Source organism: Solanum pennellii, chromosome 7, assembly GCF_001406875.1.
Source record: "Solanum pennellii chromosome 7, SPENNV200".
NCBI classification, from domain to species: Eukaryota; Viridiplantae; Streptophyta; class Magnoliopsida; order Solanales; family Solanaceae; genus Solanum; species Solanum pennellii.
In genome coordinates, this window is record NC_028643.1 from 23670188 (window position 1) to 23686428 (window position 16241).

Sequence of the window (16241 nt, forward strand, 5' to 3'; positions counted from 1 at the left end):
TGTATAACCCCTTTGACATCATTCATTGCATACATGTATGAAAAGTAGTGAGAAATTAAAACTTTTCACACGAAATATCTTAAAACATCATTCATATTAAAAATCATAGAAAACACTAAGTCTCAACATATGTCAATCTTAGACTCAAGAATACTTGGGACACGACCCATATAATAAAAATATAGAAATACTAACTCTATTTCAATACTTTGAATTAAAAGAAATCTAAAGATGATTATGCCCTCGAATCAAGTGAGGACATACTTCAAGTTTGCTTGAATGATAACTAGACTCTAAGCTTGCTCCAACATACCTCTCACCTGCTATACACACCTTTAGAGATAGACAAAGAGTATGGAATTAGTACAAATACATGTACTAAGTATGACTTAATTCATACAATCATGTGGAACCGACATTTATGATAAACATGCCCTTTTTGATTAAAACATCACATTAATACTATAAGAACCACATTTCAGTACCAAAAATAACTAATAGCATCAAGCATACATCAAAAAATATAGACATGATACCCTCCTACTAAAGGTTGTTCTAAGTCTCACTTAAGTGAGTTATGAAGCGACCGCCCATACAATCCCTTCACACACACCTAAGAGATCCTTTAGACTACCTAAGATAAGATCATGATCATTCTCATTTCACATAATAACCTTATATATATATATATATACATACATATATATATATATATATATATATATAAAAGGTTATGAAAAGACATATTTAAGTAATGCAAGAAGAAACCGCCCATACACCCTCTCCAAGCTTACCAAAATAATCCTTAAGACTACCTAAATCTAGGTCATGTTTAATTATTCAATTTACTTTCCCTATCTAGATTCATTCTTAAAACTTTCCTAGGTAAGACATGAAGTACCATTCTTATGCCCCCTTCATACCTTAACTAATCAACCGTTAAACTACTATATTTAAGTACATAGTCATTAACCTACTTCCAACTTGAGTCATTATCTGTACTAGTTCATTAAGAGACGTTCAACACATAAGGATATTTAAGTAACGGTCTTGGAAAAGACCTAGGTATTCACTTACTAACATCTGCAAAGTCTAATTGTGCAATGTCTTGATTGCGTCCCATACCACTACCTAAACTTCATAGAAATTCTCCAATACTAGTAGGTATACCATATGATGAGAATAGGCAATAACCAACATAGACCATGGTAGCTAAGCATGGAATCCGAAATCAACCCTACTCCAATAAAGGGTGTTCTACTTGCCAATGGTAGAACTTGGACATATCCCATGTAGGCACATGGTTAAGGAATATGAAGGGTTTCTTTGTACTCTAGTCACATCCTTAACTAGAGCTACTTCCCAAACCATACTCACTAGGTGCTAGTATTTGTTCTCATAAAGTAGTTCAATAGAGGAGTACATGAAAAGGTTCCATATCTAGTTCATAACCCAATAATATTACACCTTACCAAAGATGGCCCACTAAGGCTACCTACAATGCTCAGGAGGATAACTCAATGACTTTCCTAAGGATGATTTCATGCCGTTCCCTTCAATCAACCCTAAGTCCACCATCCACAAAAGAAGGATACCATTACGACTTTCAACTTCAAAGATATCATAACCTTCCAACTAGGATGAATGTTCCACATAAAGGACATTCTTAACAATGTTCAAGGTCACATGTGAATCACACATATAAGACTAAGAAGTTTTAGCATACTAAGTCAAGAACTCATATTCACATTGTACATGTATCAAGAAAGGGACACAAGTCTACCAAAACAAGACATACACATACTTCACCATATGACATATAACATATCATTTTAGAGCACATAGGTATAACCAATATCATCTATAGGTCACCTTATTCACTACTATAATATCATCAATATAAGTACCACAAGCATCATATCATCTATCGAGAAACATCATAATTCAACATCAAGTAATCCACATAATGACTATGCTATAGTCTACTAGAGACACACATCATCAACTAGAACAACTCATGCTTTGACTCCACATAAACACATAAGTCATCTTGATTTCATACCAATCACATATTCAAGTCATAACACGATAAATACATTATACTTGAAGTAATGCCGACGAGGCCACATTATTCACAATTCATAGAGTAATGCCGACAAGGTCACATTAGTCACAAGTATAATGCATTAGCACCGCCAGTATAAGTGGACCATACAAAACATCATTACTATCTTAAGCCTAAACTACACAATTTAGAGAAAGTTAAATCAACATACCATAAATCCAACCTCACAACTTTAATCTATAGCCAATTAATTCAAGATAATATACAAAGGCCCTTACAAATGACCATGATCACCAATTCAATCCAATAATTACTATACATAATGAATCAAAGATAATTCAACATGAATTTATTAAATTAGAGCATCGAACTACCGATTCTAGCATGATTTATTCATAATTCAATAGCTCTAATCAAACTACATAAGAATTCAATCGCTTTAAGACATAATAAAATCACCCATAAAGTAGTAAAATCTAGGGTTACATGAATACATGAGTAGACATTTTAGGTTAAAATTATCAAATTAACATTAATTCAATCAATATACAATTGTTTAAAACATTTAATGCAACAACCCATGGATATATTACAAAATTGGACAATTTCATCTTTGAAAGACTTTAGAAATCACTTTGAAGATTGACTCATTGAAGAAAATAGATTCAAGGATGCAGTCCATACCTTTATTGTGATGAAGATCCTACAAAATTGACGGAGAAAACTTGAGAAAATCAGTTTTCTTCCTTGGAGCTCCGAAACATCAACAATGGAGGTTTCAGAGAGAAGAATGAAGAGGTTTTGTTTTTACTTGAGGGTTTTAGCTTTTATTGGTGAGTTATGGGGTAAAAAAGACTCAATAACCGTCAATAAGTCATCCCGAAATCACCCAAAAGACCCCTGCACTTATTCGACAATTTGACCAATTCAAATATTACTTAAAAATGACTCGACCAAATCTGGGAGTTTACTGCGTGTCGCGGAGGCATTTCCAAATCTTGTTTCTAGAAAAGTTAGATATAGAATGGTTCGTGACAACCCCGCGTCACAGGGCAAACATTTTCCCTTTTCAGTGTCGCGCAACCACTGCCAAATCTTGGCTGGCGCAGCAACTTGGCAGTCCCATGTTTGGTCCTCCGTGGGGACCCTTAGTCTTGTTCATGGGGGTCATTCTTAGATGTTTCGACCCTTTAAATGAAGTCTATGTGTAGTAACCATTAATACCTAATTTCACCTTCAAACAATCTCCTAAAACTCCACTACAAAACACTACGACACACTAGTTTAACTACTAGTTTCCGGACGTCTTGGACGTTTGACCTCCAAACACTTCCAAACTTTATGTACTGCCTATAAACACTACTAATAACCATTTTAGGACATTAAAATATCAAGACACAAGTGTTAGACTCTAGTATCACATAAGTTGTTTTAGAGGTTCTATACAACTTATCTATTTATTCTTTAATATATAAGCATTTAATTAACCTTTATAGATAAATGACAGTTTTATGAATGCATATTTTTCTCAACCATACTAGTTTGACCAGTTTTGTAACTAACAAACTATATGAATATAAGGTGCATACATAATCTAATAAAATGTTGTGCATGTGAATAATTTAAAACTTTTTATTTTGGTCACTTTAGTGACTAACAAACTATAGAAACATAATACATGCATGAAGTGATCATAAACATATTATGTGCAAACGTTAATTTTCTAGTTTGACCACTTTGGTGACTAACAAACTATATAAATACAAAGCACACAGAATATCAATTAATTTTTGTGCATGTGAATAATTTTATACATTTTAGTTTGGTCACTTTGTTGACTAACAAAATATAGAAACCTAATACATGCATCAAGTGATCATATAACATGAAATGTGTAGACGTTAATTTCTCTAGTATGATCACTTAGTAACTCAAAAACTATATGCATACAAAGCACACATAAAATCATAAAATATTGTGCATGTGAATAATTTTATCCATTTTAGTTTGACCACTTTGGTGAGGAACAAACTATTATAACATAATACATGCATCAAGTTGAAAATCAGATCCGTCATACTGAATATACCAATTAATAAAGAATTATACTAATCCACATATGTCAATTGATCATAAGTATTGTATGTGTAAACATTAAATTCTATAGTTTGACCACTTTGGTGACTAACAAAGTTTAGAACATAATGCATGCATCAGGTTGAAAAATCAGACCAATCTCTCTTGGAATACTGAATATGTCAATAAATAATGAATTGTACTGATCCCCATATGTCAGTGATCATAAATATTATAGGTGCAAATATTATAGTTTGACCACTTTGGTGAGTAAAAAACTGTATTACATTAAGTATACAGATATTATTTATTGCTTAGTATAACAACAACTTTATTTATTGCACAATCTAAAAGAAAACATATTTATTATGTTACGAGAAGATAATAATTTTCAGAATATGTGAAATCTAAGACAAAACATAATTTTTATTTATTTAAGGGTGGTGGGCAGTGATTACTATTACTCTTTATTACCTCACCAAGATTGATACAATTGTATCATTTAAGAGGATTATCTGTTCAAACAATTGAGGCTCGGCTGCCACATGTAAGATTAAATTCTTCAATACATTATATAAGGATTTTGAACATGATAATCTTACATATATATCGTTAGGCGCACATACATGATAAGGAAGACATCATCACAGAGAGAAACGAAAGTGTTAGTCGTAAGTTGGTTTCTACCTTCTTGCCCTAACTTTATGTTACCACAACCGTCAGTGATGGAATTATTATAGAGAATATGTGGTAATCCTAAAGGGTGGAGGGAGGACCAATTCATAGAGGTTATGACTTAATCAGGTACGTCCATCAAGTAACCAATGTACATATGAGGTCTGTTCCTTATTAAACATTATTCATGGTATTATTGGGTTACAAGTAAACTTGGTCCATAAGTAAGAAATAATCAATAATAATTCATAAGTATTGAAAATTGGTCTTTCTAGTGAGCAAATTTGTGACCAACGCGTAGCTTGAAGGGTAATTGGGACGTAGGATTGAATTGTACACATCGTGTTATCATCATTGACAAATTTGTTATCATTCTTGTTGCCATTGTGGTGGGTCATTGTTGTTGATCTTTGTGAAGAAGAGGAAGGATAAAAATGGATTTTTCTCGTTATAGCATGAACAACCCTGATATCATGTAAAGACTAAGTATTTACTATAAGTGAATACTTTATTAGTAAAGGCAGAAATGTATTAAACAACGTTACACGGAAATTAATGAGACTCCTAACGGAACGTAACAAGAGTAATCTAAATAAATACTAATTGTTGAACTAACTAACGAAGTATCCTAAATAAACAGGGACTACTGAAACACTAATACGACTAATTTACTACTAACTGATGTCTGAACTAACTTGTGATGTACTAATGCCCCGTACCAATGAGGTCAGTGAATATTTTATAATTAAATACATAACATCCTCAGGTATCTTGTAGAATATTCTATGTGATTTCCTTATTCAGTATAGTAAATCTAGATGTGTATGAATCTTGACTTGATATTCTAATGAAAACGTAGACTATAAAGTATTGGTTAATAAAATGGGAAAAGGCATAAGTTCACCCTTAAAGTTGTATCGAAGAGTCAGTTACACACTTAAACTTTTGAGGCGACCTATTACACACTTATACTACTCAAAAGTGAATTTAATTCCACCCTCGAAGCTGACATGAAAATAAAATTAAATAAATAGTAAAAAAGGCGCTTTTGAGTAAAAATGAAATGTTTTTTCCCACCCCACCCTTCTCTTTCACCTTACCCTACCTTTCTTCTTCCTCCATTTTTTTTTATCACAAACACTATTTCCATATCAAATTCTCCAGTCAAGAATGGATTATTTAATTTACTTTTGTGTCTTTTTGTTGATTGTGAGCATTTGAAATAAAAAAAAAATCAGATCTTCACTTTTTTGTGTAAAAACTTTTTGGATTTATGTACGAAATTTAATTTTTTAATCTATGTTCATAGATCCTTCTTCTCTCTTATAAAAATTCTCTCTAAATTTAGTTAAAAATCAATAATAGTAAATTAAACACTAATTTTTCAATTGTCCGACTAAAATCATTACAATTAAAATATTGCAACCTTTCATAATTCTCCTCTTTGAGCTTAATTGAAATTTGTTTATTGTAATATTTTTTTGTGGTGGGTTTGGTGATGGGTGAAAGATTCGTGGTGGTATGACATTTTACTTTGATAATGACAATGACACTCATGATTGTGATATGGATGGTGAATTTATGATTATGATTGATATGAATTTCAATGATAGTGATATGGTTTTAATGATTAATTACTTAAATTTATGATGTTTGTTATCGATTTTTTATGATGACAATGATTGTGAGAAAATTCCAGTGGTGAATTTTGTTATGGGTGGTGAAATCTACGGTGGTGGAGAAGTGAATTTGATGATAATAATAACAATGGTTGCAATTTAATTGTGGGTTTGATGGTGTATAGGAAAAAGAAGAAATTGGGTGACATGGTTTTTTTATAAAAATATATGACGTAATTAATGATATGGCAGTGACATGGTGATGACATGCCGTGAGTTTGAAACACTTTCTCATCATGAGACTGTTCGTATATGCGTCGGGGTTGAAATATATTCACTTTTAAATAATTTAGTTGTTTAATAGGTCATCACAACAATATAAGCGTGTAACTGACTTTTGGTAATAAGTTTAGGGGGGAATTTATGTCTTTTGTTTAATAAAAATGTAGCTTAAGCAATATTTTGAGTGTGTAATATTAATCAGATTAATTTCCTGCCGTGATCATGTAAATGTGGTAGAATCACAAATAATTGTAGAAAAAGTATGAGAGGTGATAATTTTCAATCATGTATATGAAGAATGTTCTGTAAAAGATGAAGGCGTTGTCGTTGTGTTAGTCAAGTCCATTTCTGTTCTTTGCAGGAAGGCTCTGTATTACCTGAGCTGTACTCTGACTCAGACTATAGTGGAAGCGGGAGTGAAGAACTTACTGATGATGATGAAAGCTATGAGGATGATTCACAGGAAGGCTCTGATGTTGATACTGTTGATGATATTGGTCGCAAGTCCAGCGCAACAACCAATGAGGTTGGTGAATATGAAGATAGTAACAAGGTTCTTGACTACTACTTTCACTACTATGAACTATCACATGATACAAGGACCTTTTAACTCATCCCATCCCCTTGTGTTTTTCTTATATATGACTTGTCCTTGAAAATTTGTCCTTTAGATGGATATGACAATGTAGAGAAATTGATCCCACCATACAAATGGTTAACCATTTGCACTACATGTGGACAATGATATTAATGGAGGAATTTTTCCTTGTACATATTTTGTCCACTATTCCCTAATTAGGAGATTAACGGTGCAGAGCTGTCAAGTATCCAAATCCAGTCCAATGATTCATGAAGAAGACAGTGAAGCGGGTAGGTCCTTGCCTAGAAGTCCACCTCATACTAGTATTTCGCTAGAAGGAAACAAGAGTTCTCTAGTCCAAAATTCTAGGACTGAATTAGGACCTGAACTACCAAAAACATCTTCTTCCCAAATTTTAACCGAAGTACAAAGCTGTCGGCGCCCTGCTATATGGGGCCGCTCTCCTGTGAGTAGCATTCAGACAACTGTATAGTCTATTTTTCTCCTACTTTTCACACATATATGTATTATTATGTGAGCTTTAAAATTTACAGATTGACTTAAATTTGGTGATCAGTTGTTGCCATTATTTTTACTATTCCTCTTTTCTTTTCTTTCTTTGAGTCTAGGCAAAGAAGAACCTCTCAATGGAATCTATTACTGTCTCTCTTGATGATGTGTAAGTGATGAATTTATCAAAATTGACTTTTAATTTTCATTGAAGATAGGATAAGCTATAAAATTAATTTGACTAAGTAGAGAATGAAAACTAATATGAGTAAGCACAACAAATAATATATATGAACAAACTAAAAGTCTCCATCCTGTCCTATTTTACCCTGATTTGAAAATACCTTACATTATATGTAATTTTCTCATCTTTTCATTTGGACATATTTCTAGGACTGAAATCCAGAGGCTTGAGGTCACTAAAACTGATTTGCAATTTCAAATTGCTGAGGAGGTACATTTTGATATCCTTTTTCTTATACATGTTCCTTTTGGTGTTGATATCACACATTTCTTCTCTGTAGGCAAAGGGGAACGCCCTTCTGCAAGAAGGTTTGGAGAATCTGAAGAATGCTTTGCATGAGCGTCGTCTATCGCTTGAGAAGGATGTATGCACCTTTTCTTTTATTATTGCTCTCCTTGTGCCATTGGGTGCACATGAGTTAATGTTTTACTTCCTTTTTTTTCTTAACTATTATCCACATCGTCACACTATGGCCTTGCTACATATTTTTCGTTTGTTCATGCTTTCATCATTCTCTATATTATTCTATCATGCAGTTCAGGAATTCAGCCTAGAGTGAGTACCAGGAAAAAGAAACAATTCAAACTCATTAGGAAATAATTAAGAATATGGACGGATCATTTGATAGTAGTAGTAAGGGTATTATTCCAATAATGACATATTTTTATACATGTTCAAGTGATTCTACCTAAGCGGAAAAAATTCTTGTAAATCTTTACCTATTAAGTAGTATGTATATTACTTGAGAAGGTGTCCATGTATATTTTGCCACACTCCCCTTCAAGTTGGAGCATAAATGTAAATCATGCCCAACTTGTTATAAAAATAAACCAGTTGAGCATTGTTTCGTGAATATATCACCTAATTGCTTTCGTATCTTACATAACTAGTGGAGAACATATTCTCTCGAATAAAGTGGAATTCAACCTCGATATGTTTCATCCGTTTACGGTAAAATGGATTTGAAGCATTCTGTAAAGCACCCTGATTATGAAACAAAAATTTACAAGTCGCAAAGGCTAGAGACCATGTTCTGAAGCAGTCCATAAAATTAATTTATTCTAGAGTTTACTCCTACTATGTTCTTTATAATTGGTTATTTCCAAGTGTTAAGTATATGTTTAGAAACCATTTTCTTCGACCAAGCTTTTTATTGATAATTAGGATCTTGCACCCCTAAATTTTTGTATATATTATGCTGGAATGTATGCGTCCACTTATACAGATTGGACCAGGTCCTCAATGCTGTAAAGTCAGATCGTAAAGAAAAAATGTAGAAACATAAAGATTGACAAGCAACATTATGTGGAAACCTCCTTGCTCAAGGGAAGAAAACCACAATCTATTTATTCTCAACAGGACTTTTCAAATAACTTTCACTAATCTTTAATAAGCAAAGGTAAAAGTCGGTTACAACAAGAGATTATCCTGCTAATCTCCCCCACTAAGTAATACTCCCTATCACTTAGCTTAACCTAAGTAGATACAACACCACTCTTTATACTAACCCTACCCGAGTAATATATACATAGAGTAAGATGCTAATTACCATTCACCTAGCCCTAACAATGATTTATCAAGATTTGAAACGTTTCTTTCACAATTGAAATGAATCCTATAATATAAGAACGATTACAAACAAAAAAATACAACAAGTACAAAATTCAATGAAAGAACTTCTATCAATTTCCTTGATGTTCTTAGAGCTTGAAATTTCTCTCTTGAATGAATGAATGAATCTTGTTTTTTTGAGATATACCATGATGATTTATTAACCATCAAAGAAACAACCTTGTTACTTTTGATTGGTGAAGTACTGTGTTACTTCACCAACTTTCTGATGCAGACAACTTTTATAGTTGTACTATACTTTGACAACAGGACGAGTTTCATACTCTGCAGAGGACCATGTCCCCCCAATTGTGAGGAGATCATCAAATCATCTATGAGCATAAACGCTTATCAATTTTCACCTTTTAATGATGACATACAACCTGCATAACTCCTCACGTGAGTGTACAATGATACATTTATATGGCCATAAACAGTAAGAATTATTCATATGGATAATGAACTGTCATTCACTCTAACAAGTCCATTTGTTGAGTTGAGCAGAGTTCTTCCTTGAAGATGATTTTGTCTTTGTAAGCTTAAGAATTTTTTTGGCAAATCTTGAGTTTTTATATGTGTTAAGAGATTATATAAAAATAAACACAAACTCTTTCCGACCGCCCATTGGCTGAGAGTCTGCCTTTTTGGAAGGACGTGCACCTACCACATAAGAGGTGGCCACATTTCTGACAGAGCTCTCTTGTCGTTCTTTCACATACACAGTCTTGCAGGGACCAGGTCCTTTGCAAACTTCATTATGAATTATTTAAAGGTTTGCTGGCTGACTTTCTTATTCTTTAGTGAATTTAATATTGTATTTGTCATGTTGAAAATATCAACAATAAAGAGTTATTATTCGCTGGACAAACACCCTCGTCTATTCTGATTGGTGTAGTAAGCTGACGCCTTACCAACCTCGTACACCACATCTCTACAGTTGTATCCCATTATAGATCTAGACGAGAGGAATCATATAGGGACATCAGTCCCAATAACAAGAAGTTTATTCCTTGTTAGATATTTAAGTTTGTTAAATAATAAAAACTTCATATCAACTCCAAACTAACATTTCCCCCCCTCTAACCAGTTTCCTCTATCAACAAGATTTCTTTGGGTAACTGGAGTTCCATCAACCTGGAAGTTCGTTAACTCATCAAAACATCAACATATAATTTTCCCCCTTTTTGATGATGACAAACTTTTTCAACTTCTTCCTACTATTGGCAGCACCAAGTCCTCATCACGTAGCTACCATTGATTCCCCTATCGGCATGACCTATGTCTGCATCAAGTAAATAACATCATTGATCTCATACTTTAACAATTTTCTCCATTTTGACATCATAAAAGGGTTAAAGAAGTAACTCAAGTTGACACAAATGTAGTTCCAGCAAATTCAAGTTCACTTGGGCAACACTTACCATGAGTAAAAAATCTGTAAAGTAATGAGACAAGCAAGTAGAAGCAAGACATTCTTAATTCATAAAAAGAAGACCAACCTTAAAAATATTGTAGATATCATTTAGAATGAGAACCAGGACAATACCTACTAAGTTTCAATAATAAAGAGGAATGAAGATTGACGCAAGAATTGAGGGAAAGAAGGGATGACTTGGAAGCAAGGGATTGAAATAATAGAATTAATGAGCAAATCCCTTAGCATGAGATTTTCAGAATCTTCTCTTAATGTTCAGCATGCTGTGCTACCCAACGTTTATGTTGAACCTTTAGTGCTACCATTTTTTTAACCTGGTCCCTCGGGTAATTCTATTGCAGAAGCTGAGCTTTTAGGCAAACCATTTCAGTAACTCTATTAGCAATAACACTATCATACCTTAAAACATTGGCATGAGCTTCTCATAACAGAAAGATTGTTAAAACAAAATACTCAAGGCCTCAGAGATGAATAGATCACAATTGAGGTTTGAGGAAACAAAAAGATTTTTTTTACACCTTTCTCTTCAGAATTGAGTTCTCAAAAAATCAACTTTTCCCTTTTTGAACATCTTCTTTTCAACTTTTTCATTTTGTTGGGTGACCTGGTCCCTCTAAACACTTAAAAACATCTTCATTAGTTGATTTTCAAGTAAGAATAAAGGGTTTAAAAATTTGAATTGTTTTTTGACAGAGGAGAAAAGATGGTTTCAAAAAAACTCTTATATTTGGAAGGTAAATTGAATTTGCCGGGGGAGATAAAAAGACATATAAAAAATGAAGAAAGTGAAATGGTATATTAAGTGAAGTGTCATTTGGGTATTCAAGAGATTGGACAATGATTAGATACTTGAATGACAGACTTGTGGATACATCAAGGTTTTCATGAATAATTCAAACTGTAAGGTTAAGAGTGCGAACCTTCGAGAAGGACCAGGTCCCTCTCTGTAGTTTGAATGTAAAAAATTGCCTAGATCTGTCTTGACCTCCCCTTTCCTTCATCCCTTTTCCCATCAATGCATACCTTAAAAGGTATGAAACTGAACTTGCTAAAACATATGTAGCTAAAAAGCAAGAATACCTGCTCCCTTTTGCATGGTCATGAAAGAGTTAATTCCTTCAGGCAAGATCCATTCAAGAGAGTTATAGAATTTTATCGTCAGCTTGATTATTTCATCTAGATTTTTAAGAACCACAGGCTGCTTCTTGGTCTGCAGGAGTTGAGTCCATCAAGCTGCATTTTCTACATTATCTGACTCAGTTGTTGAAAGAACAATTGAATCTTGTCTTTTAATTCCCCATGAGTGAAAGATCAGCCTATAGCATAAGCCACTCTTGTGGTACTCTTTCATCAACTTGATACCTAGCACGCTGAACATCACCATGTATTCCAAATCAAAAAGTCTTCTGATGGAAATAATAGGACCGGGTCCCCTGTCTTCTTCAAATGTCTTCGGATTCTACTAGCATCTTTCAAAAATGATTCCATTGGAAAACCATGGAATATTGCATAAATCCTAACACTTTTATAATTTATATGTGGAATATACCTAGCAGCACCCAGCATCGAGTTGGTCCCCATGGAAGTATCATTTGACTTGGCTTCCATAATATGACACTTCTTGAGTAACTTTTCTAAGGTGGAATTACGTCCTTGTCTTAGTAACCCTTCATGATGATATGACTCTTTTTGTTAGCATTGTCTTAACTTCAAGTACTTTAAGACTTTGAGCAAACTATTCTTGACAACAAGGGTACCTTTAGATATTTGTTTAATTCGTAGCTCTAAGAAAAACTCTCCAATCATGCTCATTTAGAACTCACTACCCATTAGTGTGACAAACTTCTCACTCAACTCCTTAAGGGTTGTTTCAAAGATGACATCATCAATATGTACTTGAGTAATAAAAAATTCCTTTCATTGGGATTTCAAAAAATGGTTTTGATAATTTTACCTCTTTTGAAGCTATTTTTGAAGAGCAACTTGGAAAACCTATCAACTTGTTTAGAAACCGAGTGTCTTACTTTGCTTCTTACAAACTGAGCTTGATCAACTTATTCATTCTCACAAAAAGAGTTCACATGATTAATTTGAACAACATCTTCTTTGTTCATCACTATCTAGAGGACTTGATCCCTCATCAGGTTCATCATCTGCATCATCTTCCTTGAGATATATGGTTCATGAAGATGATGTTCCTCAGCAAGATCACTATTTAGACCGTCTCTCTGAGTCTGAATCATCACTTCCATCTCATAATCTTCTTTCTTTTGCAACTTCTCAATTCTTCTAGACTCATCAAACGTTGCATGAACATCTTTTTCAATGCACACATTTTATACAACGGATAAGTCTTGCTGGAGGAAGATTATCCCCCACATACTCTTTCAACATCATTGAGATTACACTACTCAATAACATCATTTTAGTAACAGAACATGGTACATTCATCACTTAAGCCCAAGCTTTCTTGAAAGATTTAAAGCCTGCATATTTTTCCTGAAGGATGATTGAATAACTTTTCTTTAATGCCATTGTAACAGTCTTTGTCATCTGCAAATTTCATTTTGTACAGACTGGGACCAGGTCCCTTTTGATAATTTGTACATCAGAGTAACACTCACATAAGCACCTCTCTGGTAACATACCACAACATTCTAATCTTGAGAACTAAGGCAAGTGATATTGTCACTACTAGCAGTATTTAAATCTTCAATATACATGTCCTTGCATATCTATTATGTCAAGATCATCATCCAAGAGAGTAAGTTTGTGACAACACCTTTTATGATAGTATTACAACTCTATTCCATTCATAAAAATCTATGAAACTCTTGAAAGATCGTACTTCAACCATTAATAGATTACATATCCTCGATAGTGTGTTTCATAGATTTCCCAAACATGCCGTCACAAAAAGAAATTATAACCTTTCTTGCTATCACCAAATGATACACCTCAATCTTGAAGTGCCTTGAGAAAGAGAAAAGTTTTCCAGTTTTCTCCATCATGTGATTGAAGCATTTGCTTATTCATGAACTACCATGGACTTCTTCTACTTCTTCTCACCTTCATATTGTAGAACTTGTTAGCCTTCGGAACCCACTTTAGTTGGAGTTCCTAGTCAGTAGATAACGGAGAGACAAGAAAATCTTTTATCTAGTGAGGAAAGATGCTTTCTTGATTTTAGAACCATAAGTAGGAACATGTACCTTCTTTAGTCGATTCCGTTTTTTGGAATAGTTTGACGAAATTCCTTCAAATTTTTTCAAAATCGGACAATCTTTCTTAAGATGTCAATCTCGATCGCAATTCACACACAATAGATTATCAGCATCAGAAATATTTTTGCTTCTAGGATTGTAGGAGGCTTTTATCTTATCACAGCCCAGCCCTTTTCTACTTTTGTTGTCTTGATCGATCAGATTTATAAGAGTCTTGGGGGAATTGGTCAATTTGAGGGATTTTTCTAGTTCCTTTTTTACACGGACCATGTCCCTCTCCATCGCATGATTTCTCTCTAGAGTCAATTTCATCTTCATTTCAGCAGTGTGTGGCTTATTTTCAAGCTTCAGCTGCAATCTATTGGCATCGTACTTTCCTTTAAAATTGTAGTAGTCTCTCCCTTAATATTTTCCTCCACTTCTAGATTTTCATCTTCTAGAACAACTAGCTGACTTTCAATATCAGATATTTGGGTGACTAATGTAATTTTTCCATCTTGAGAGATGTTGGGACTATTGTTTATGAGATCCTTCTCACTTGTATGCTCACTTATAAAATCAAGTAATATAATAGCTAGGTTTCTCAACTTGCTAGTAGAAAAGGTATTCAAGTTTTGATTGAAATAAAGAGTTACCTTTTCATTAGCATCTTCCTCGTGTGACCTTGCCGTGAAAGCATCATCCGTGTTTTCTGAATTATCTGAATCACTTGAGGAATTTTCCCACACAGCGATATCCCTTTTTATTGACCCGAAGAAGACTTCTCTTCTTCTTATCTTGCAATGGACCTGGTCCGTCTCTTCGTCTTTACCTTCTGCGGTCTTGAAAAATTTCATGTGTTCAGCTTTGTGCATAGGAAAGTTTTCAACGGAGCAACCAGGTAAATCACTTGCCACACACATCACTTGAGCTGGTAGCCTTGTCATGATTTTCTTTCTATGGATCGACCTCATCAGCTAGGTCTGTCCTATGTCTTTGACCTTGAGAAAGAGACCCTCATTTTTTTGTGCATCTCATGAACTTGAAGATGCTCAAATATTGTATGCATCTTCATTACATCAGGTACTCTTGTCTCATTTCCAGTCATAAAATTATTTGTCCAAGATGTAGGAAAAATTTCCATTATCTTACAAACTTGCTTGACAATAGGGACTGGTTCTTCAAAAAAACATTAGCTCATTTGTAATGGTGGAGAATCTGTTGCACATTTCATGAATGAGGTCACCTTCATTCACGGTGAAACCTTCAAACTAAGTAGTAATGAGGTCTAACTAACATTTCCTTATATTTCCTCAGTGCCCTCATAAGTTGTTCTCAACAAATCCCAGATTTCCTTAGCTGATTCACAAGGTGAAATCAGATGTATTCATTTTCACTAAGGATACACATATGTAGCTTCCTTGCTTTGTGATTTTTCTGGACTAATGGTATGTCTGAGACATTTTTTGTTGTCAAGTTTTAGGAATGACTTTAGTTACCTCTCCATCTTTAAACTTCACAGTTGACACATAAGGACCTTTACATATGACATCTCATGCTTCACTACTAATATACCGTGGTTTCACGGTATAATTAATACTTTTTCCTTAAGTTTAGTGTGTCCGAAAAGCCTTTTTGTGCTAATTTTTATATAAGTTTCTCTTTGTTTTGCAGGAAATCTGTCCAAAGCTGAATGCGGAGATTTTGAGCGAAGAAGTGCAGAAGAGACCACCTACGGAGCTTATGACGGTCCGTCGTGCTTGTGACGGTCCGTAGGTGGCAGCGTAGTGCAGCTGCTGAAGGAAGATGGGGAAGTCTGACCAAGTGTGGGATTACGAAGCTTCTGACGGTCCATCGTGGCTATGACGGTCCGTCCTGCAGGTTCGTCGTGAAGTTCAGAGAATTGATCCCAGTACCCAGATTCCAAGAGTTGAAGTGTTT